We start from the raw sequence: 7,338 nt of genomic DNA, 5'->3' as shown, positions 1-7,338 counted from the left end.
AGATTTGTTTGGTAGTAAAAGAAAATTATAAAAAAATAAAAAAAAATTTCAATTTACTTGTAATATATTTATTAAAAAATTAAAAAATTTAATAATAATTTTAAGCAAAGTTTTAAGAGCACTTGTTAGTGAAAAATTATATTATAAATTGTGTATTTTTTTCAATAAACTAACTAATTAAAATAAAAAAATTAAATTCTTAGTACAATTTTTGCATTTTCTATTTTAAAAGTAGATATTGCATTATAAGAAAGACGCTAAATACGGTCGGATTTAACGACAAACATTAGCAGTGATTTTACCGGTAAATTTACTGAGAATTTTGGTGTCAAATCTGTCATGTCAAAGTATTATCGGCGGATTTTCATTTTTGACGGTAAATTCGTCGGTAATAATTGAAGGAAAGACTAGAAAGATAGGCGCGAAATTTAGCGTCAGATTTATTATCGAATTTTTTTAACGGTAAACACGTTTAACAAAACACTACGTTTCAGTGACCCACAATGCATTACCGTCAAATATTGTTTATTTGTTATTATAATATAGGATTTTTGTTGAATATTGTTTATTTGTGTTTATTATTCAGGTTTAGTTCAACATACTGTTATAATTTTTTGAATTTGAATTTAAATTTGTTTGGACTAGATTGATTGATTTTTTATTGAATTTCTGCAATTAATGAGCTGCTGATCGTTGTGTCATGCATTGATGCTGATTTGTATAAATTAATGTTCAAAGAATATTTGATTGTATTATTTCTTGTTGTTTGATATTTTTGTACATCAAGTCTCAATTATATACCTTTATATCTAATTTGTGTTTTAGTTAATAATTAGTATTAGCCTCAAAATTTATACAATAGTATAAACAAGTTAATATATTCTATTGGAAATGTTGTAGATTGAGATTTGTTAGATTTGTGGACATCATAAAGGTGGATATATGTCTAATTTTAGGAGATATTATATCATTTTTTTTTTGAAATAATATAAATGTTGAAGGATTTGTGTTGTACATATGCTGATTAGTGTTAATTGGTATTCTGTTTGAAGACATGACGGCGGGTAGCAGAAGTGTCACGAGTCGGTCTCATGGTTGTGGTGGAAGGAGGGTTTCCACTACTGGTACCCAGGGACTTCTCAGTCATCGCCCTCTATCGATATCTCGACTACCCCATCGACCCTTATGACATCATAGGCGGGTCCATCAGACCAGCAGTTCATCATGATTTCGAATTTCAACTACCACTACAAGAAAAACGGAACTTAGCAGCCACAAATTGCCGGCATTTGCTCAAATTGCCGCAAATTGGTTGAATTGGTGCGGTTCTTATTACGTAAATAACCTCCGCTCTAATTTGATTTGACTTGAGGCGGTTTTGGGTACCAGCCGCAGCAAATAACCTTGTGTGGGGGTGGGGGAGAGGGGTTTCGTTTCGCTAAAATACCAAAACAAAAGTTAATAGGAACCATTAAGCTTCACCTTTTGCACGCGAACCCCAGCAAAGAAACGACGCCTATCATCGACGTCCTCCCCAGCCATCCGTCTCAGTGTCGTCGTCGGCAGCCTTCCCCCCTTGCCTTGTTGTGAGTTGCAGATCGGCCCCTCTCCCCTCAATCTCGTATGTTCTTCTCCCTTATCCCAATTTAATTTTAGTGGCTGTTGATAAATTAATTTTGCATCATTTTCATCTCTATGCCTTCTGAATTTTGGTTTGAACAATACTCATCGATTGATTTTGCCCAAAATTTCCTTTCCCAAATTAACATTTTGATTCAATTTTTTCCCAATTTCTGAAACCTTGAATTCAACCCACCACCACCCTTCGTGTTTTGTCGTTTGTCTCCTATTATCCAACAAGGAGTTGCGTTCAATTTCTCCTCAGGCCAAAGAGAGACCCTCCTAACAGCCAAGAACCGATTGCCGCTAGCGGCCGTTCCACCCGTGACCGCCGCTTGCAAGTTCATATGCGGTGGCTTTGGTGGTGGCCTCCGTATCATCGCCACTCTTGCCCGAAGATCTGCGTTCGCCACCGTTGCTCCATCAACAAGGGTCGCAAACGCTCTTTGTCTCCCCTTCACGGCAGCATTGTCCCCTATGCTGCTTGCTACCACTTCGTCGTTCGTCGCGTTCTTTCTCGCAGCTGGTCCGCCTACGACCGTTGCGTCTGTGAACCAGCAACGCAGCTTTGGTGTCGGTTTCCGATCCAATAGATCCTCATCCTCTACCTTCCCCTTCGCGACGGCGCCATCCTCGGAGCCGCTTCTGGCCGTGAGTTCCCCATCTCCGTTGCCCTGAGTGGTGCCATAAGCATCATCACTGTCCAACGCCATCGCGGTAGATAATTTTATATGTGCTTCTAAATCTTCTACTTGTTGAATTGCATGTGTTGTAATATCATAGATTGGGATTGATTATGCTGGAACTGGACCTTAAAATTTTGATTGGATTTCTAGATCTAAGATTTGAAATTCTGCTTGCTCTGTAGATTTTGTTGAGCCTTCTTGTTGTTGCTGTGGCTGAACATGAAAATCAAAAGTGGTTGTTGTTGAACAGTTTGTTGTTGAAGTCCCTGATGAACCTGAACCTTGATTTGCAAATTGTTTTTCATAAAATTTTGCCAAAGATAAAGCACAGAAAAGAGATTTTGGATTTTCAATGAGATGAATCCTGTTTAGTACTTTAATTTCTGAGATTTTGGATTTTATAAGTGCAGTTGTGAAAGTTTAATTCCTGTTTAGTACTTTAATTTCTTGAAGAAGATGAATCCTTTTTGTGTACCAACAAATATTGGATCTTCCATACTTGCGATGGATCTAGTCTGTTGTTACATGGACACCATAAATTGGTGTTTTGTTTCATACCAAGCTTTTATTTTGACATTTGTATATTGAATGCAGCAAACCACATCATAAGATGTGAAGCTGTAAGTATTCATGCTTTAATATTACTCTCAGGATGGTGAATTTTTTGTATCCAATATTATAACTTTTATTTATTTATTTAACTTTCTTTTTCAGAGATAATTTGGTGTAATGATACAGTCATTGCATCAAAATATATTGATAAATTTAATATGAAAATATTCTTACAGGATGTGATGCTTTGTGGTGGTTCAGATGGTACTATTATACCCATTGGTATGATTCACTATTGATTCTTTTTCACCTGCATAAGGTTATCGTGCCATAAATCTAGCTGATATGAATCCACTAATCATTGGTACAGGTTGGGAGGTTTTGTGGCATGCAAAGCCCTATCACAGAGGAATACAGACCCTACCAAAGCTTTACGCCCTTGGGACATTGTAATACAACAAAAATCCTGCTCATTCTTGCTGCTATTCACCATATTTTTGTATTACTGATCTTTCAACATTTTTTAGTTTTGAAACAATACAACTATAATCATAATGAGATTTGATGAGCAAGTCTTGTATCCTTTCTTGTAATCTGAATAGAATAGTTTATTAAAAACTAACATTTCAATGGTCACAGATACAACTTTTCTTTTTTATCACAAAAATTTTGTCTTCTATTGATATGAGCTATGGCAAATTCAGTTTTTCTTATTAGGATATTTATGATATTCCAGAACCGAGATGGATTTGTCATGAGGGAAGGATCTGGAGTTTTACTTTTGAAAGACTTGGAGCATGCAAAGGTACAAAAAATTTGATCTAATAATTTTAGGACAGAACATCCCTTATGAAATGACATTGCATGTTTTGATATTATTACTGAAGACTTGTGCATGTAATTTATTTCGTTTAGTGCATCCTTTAGTTCCTTCAAATAGTATTAAAGGACTTCATACATCTGTTCTCTCTTGTATTAAGATTGATTTTTAGGCTGCTTGTCATAAAAATTCACCTGTTACTTCTCACGTCAAATCTGCACTGGACATTTGTCTTGCAACTGAATCAAATGCATCTCTTTTACATTGCAGAAAACCTAATCGATCATTAAATAGGTGGAGCTTGAGGCTCATATTAGGTCTTGATTGAGAAGGTGGAGAGAAACCCGAAATGAATGAGGGGGCAATGAAAGCACCAGAGGAAATGGTGAATGGTATAGTAATAAGTTGTCTTCCTGTACCTACATTTTGTAGTCATTTTTTTAAAATCAAAATAGGGTTGAAACTTTGAATTATATGGAGTATGAATACCTGATACAATGATACATCTATTTGGCCATAGGGTAACTTATAGTCGAAGAGGAACTGTTGTACAACTTTATTAGTAAAGGAATGATATCATATTACTAGTGCCAAAATAAAAGAGAATAAGGAGTATAAAAGAGAATAAGGATTATAATCATCTTATGGTATTGTTTTGTGGTTCATCATTGAAGTGCAACATTCTAATAAATCTTTCTGTTGCTTTCAGGTTCTTTCTCTAGGTCAGTAGTGAATTTCATGGCTGGTTGTCAAACTGTAGTATCTAATATTGTGATGTCTGTAGTTGTGTTCTTAACCCTGGAATTCATCACTCTCCTTTTCTGTTACACTCCAAATGCCATTCTTTCTTCAATCATCATTTTTGCTGTCATCAACCTTGTGGACTATCAGGCAACTATTTTGATTTGGAAGATTGATAAATTTGATTTTGTTGCTTGAATGGGAGCATTCTTTGGTGTTGTTTTTTTGTCACTGTTGAGATAGGACTTCTAATTGCTGTAAGTACTAAATATTAACTAATGTATGCTTAGTTATCTTATGCTTTCAAAATGTGAAGTAGTTTCTACTGGTCAATATCAGTGGATCCACCATTGAAGAGTTCTTAGTCTGAATGAAGGAGACCCCTTTTTTGTTGATGATGTTCTTATAGTAGTTACTCTCAAAATGTGTGAATGTTTGTAGGCCTAAGGGTGCTAAATTGTTGTCTCCTATGCCATTATTAAGTGAAAAACTACTTTTTTTTCAATTTTTATCCCTTCTTTTTTCATTTACCTTCAAGTTGTTCTTTTTCATGTTCTATCTTTCTATCTGTCTATGTTTTTGACAAAGATTTGTGCATATATGTTTGTCTCACTAGACATGTTAGCTTTTTTTTATTTTTTAACGTAAAAATCATAAAAGAGGAATTGCATATATGAGCTTGGCTGTGATGGAATAACATACATGTGTAGTGCTTAGTCTTTGTAGGATGAAAATATGGAATAACATGCATGTGTAGTGCTTAGTCTTATTGTGCACATACCTGCTATTTTATATTCTCCTGTATCAACTGAATTGTTGAGATGGTATTGCACTTTTTTTTACATGTATTTGTAATTAATTACTCTAGGTGGCATTTTGAATCGTTAGTTTTTGAGATTCAATTGAGAAGAATTGAGATTTGTTTAATAGATATCACACTAGTATTTTGGTTATGGTTGGAAAGGGGCGGTATTTTAGTAGACATGCAGATCAGATAATCTACAGGCTCTTGGAATTGATGCAATTTTGAGCTGTTGATTTATGCTATATATATGGATTATGCTTCTAAATTTGCTTATTATTCAATGTTACAACTCAAGATCTTGTTGACATTATCAAGGCACAGCTTCAAAGGTACTATCTGTCTGATGTACACAAGTCTCTCTTTGAGAACTGGGAGTACTAACTATCTTAAGTCTTTCTCTTTTGAAGCACTAAAATATTGATACTTTGAACATTTCTTATCTGTCTTGAATAGGCCCTTTTGTTGACTATGCTGCATTCAAAAATATACCCTTTGGAAAGTATGCTAGCTGCAAAGGTTGAATATGAATGCAGAATGAGAGGAGCACAGTGAATAGAGTGAGTGCCTCTCTATTGAATTAATTAACTGCGTAAGGATTTCTTTCATTTATGATTACTTTTGTGTTTTTAATTGATAGTTTAAGAACCTTTCACATTTATCAATGATTAATTGCACGCTTTCTCTTGTCCTTTATTGCACTTCATAACAGATTCAATCCTATCGTTGGTGGTGGGCTGAATGCAAGTGTCATAAACTATTTGGAAAATAACCAAAAGTTTAATTTAGTTATCATCACCAAATGCTATCTCCTAGTATTTATTTTTTATTGTTCAATTTTTCTCACATATTTGGCAGATTAAACAGGGAGATCTTGTTTTGATGGATGTTGGATGTGAGTTACACGGTTATGTTAGTGTTATTCATACTTGACCTGAATATTTTCATGATAGAGATATTTATGTTTTTTGAGTGTCACTTTTTGTTTCCTTCAGTTGAATGTTAACTCATTATATACTCAATTAGCTTCCTGAAGCTGTATCTATAAACAAAAACCCACTCAAATCTGTGGCAGTTTAAAACTGCCGCAGATTTTTTTTTTAAATCCACTGGCCAAAATAGCGGCGGTTTTGCAACCACCGCAAAATCAATTATCTGATTTGCAGCGGTTGTGCCAGCGGTTTTTCAAAACCGTCGCAAAATCAAATCTCCACCCCTTAATAAACGACGCTTGTGGAACCGCTGGAATTTCGTTTCGCGGCGGTTAAAAAGCGCCGCAAATTCCTAAAAAAACCGCCGCTATTCGACGTGTCTCTTGTAGTGTACGTTGCTCATTCTGCTACGCCCTCCCTTCGCCCCCTACAATTCCAACAACAGAGACCGCGGTAGGTGATTCCTCCAATGTATCTCAGACAGATGTCCCTTCACCATCGTCCGTCATACAGATGAGAATTTTGCCTAATGACATGCAGGCGTGACTACTATTTTAATGTCTTCTATCCACAATCTATTTTGAATTTGTTAAAATTTATGTATTTTTATGTGTTTGCTAATCGTAAATTTTTTATTGATAGGTTTGCACCAAACAACAATGTATATACATAGATCTCCAATGTGATTAAGTCCATGTATGATAACCCATGGCCGAATTACACGAAGATCCATGCTGAAATCAGAGAACAATAGTTTTAGAAGTGGACAGTAAGAACCTAATATTGTTGAATTAACTGTATTTTAACTGTATGTTATTTCGACTAACTAATGTTGTTAAATTATACTATCTTTTAACATTCAATATCCCGAGACAATTTACATGCTTTGCGAAAATGAATTTCAAGTATAAATTGTCCGAGCGTATCATCTTTTACTAATTAATCTAAAGTTCAGTTAGCTAAGACGATTTATATAAATATATCAAAAAAGAGATTCATATATCAAAAAATAATTTAGGAAATTCATGTAGTATTAGATTTTTTATTTTGTTTAAATAAAAAATTCTAATTTTTTGGCATTGACATGACACATTTTAATATTAATTTTTATACATATTTTTTAAATATTATTTATGAAAAATATTATAGATTAATGATGATTTCTATTAACTATTAATGATGGTA

General features: G+C 34.4%; 1 long non-coding RNA gene across 1 annotated transcript; it reads left to right on the top strand.

Moving 5' to 3' along the window:
• Positions 1 to 5,513: 5,513 nt before the first annotated feature.
• Positions 5,514 to 6,084, top strand: LOC127746547 (uncharacterized). Its single transcript, XR_008008264.1, has 3 exons — positions 5,514 to 5,553; positions 5,678 to 5,781; positions 5,934 to 6,084. It is a non-coding gene; the product is annotated as an uncharacterized LOC127746547 (long non-coding RNA).
• The last annotated feature ends 1,254 nt before the right edge of the window (positions 6,085 to 7,338 follow it).

This window comes from Arachis duranensis, chromosome 4, assembly GCF_000817695.3.
Source record: "Arachis duranensis cultivar V14167 chromosome 4, aradu.V14167.gnm2.J7QH, whole genome shotgun sequence".
Lineage (NCBI taxonomy): Eukaryota > Viridiplantae > Streptophyta > Magnoliopsida > Fabales > Fabaceae > Arachis > Arachis duranensis.
Note: the sequence above shows the minus strand (reverse complement) of the source record. Positions and strands in the feature narration are given on the sequence as shown.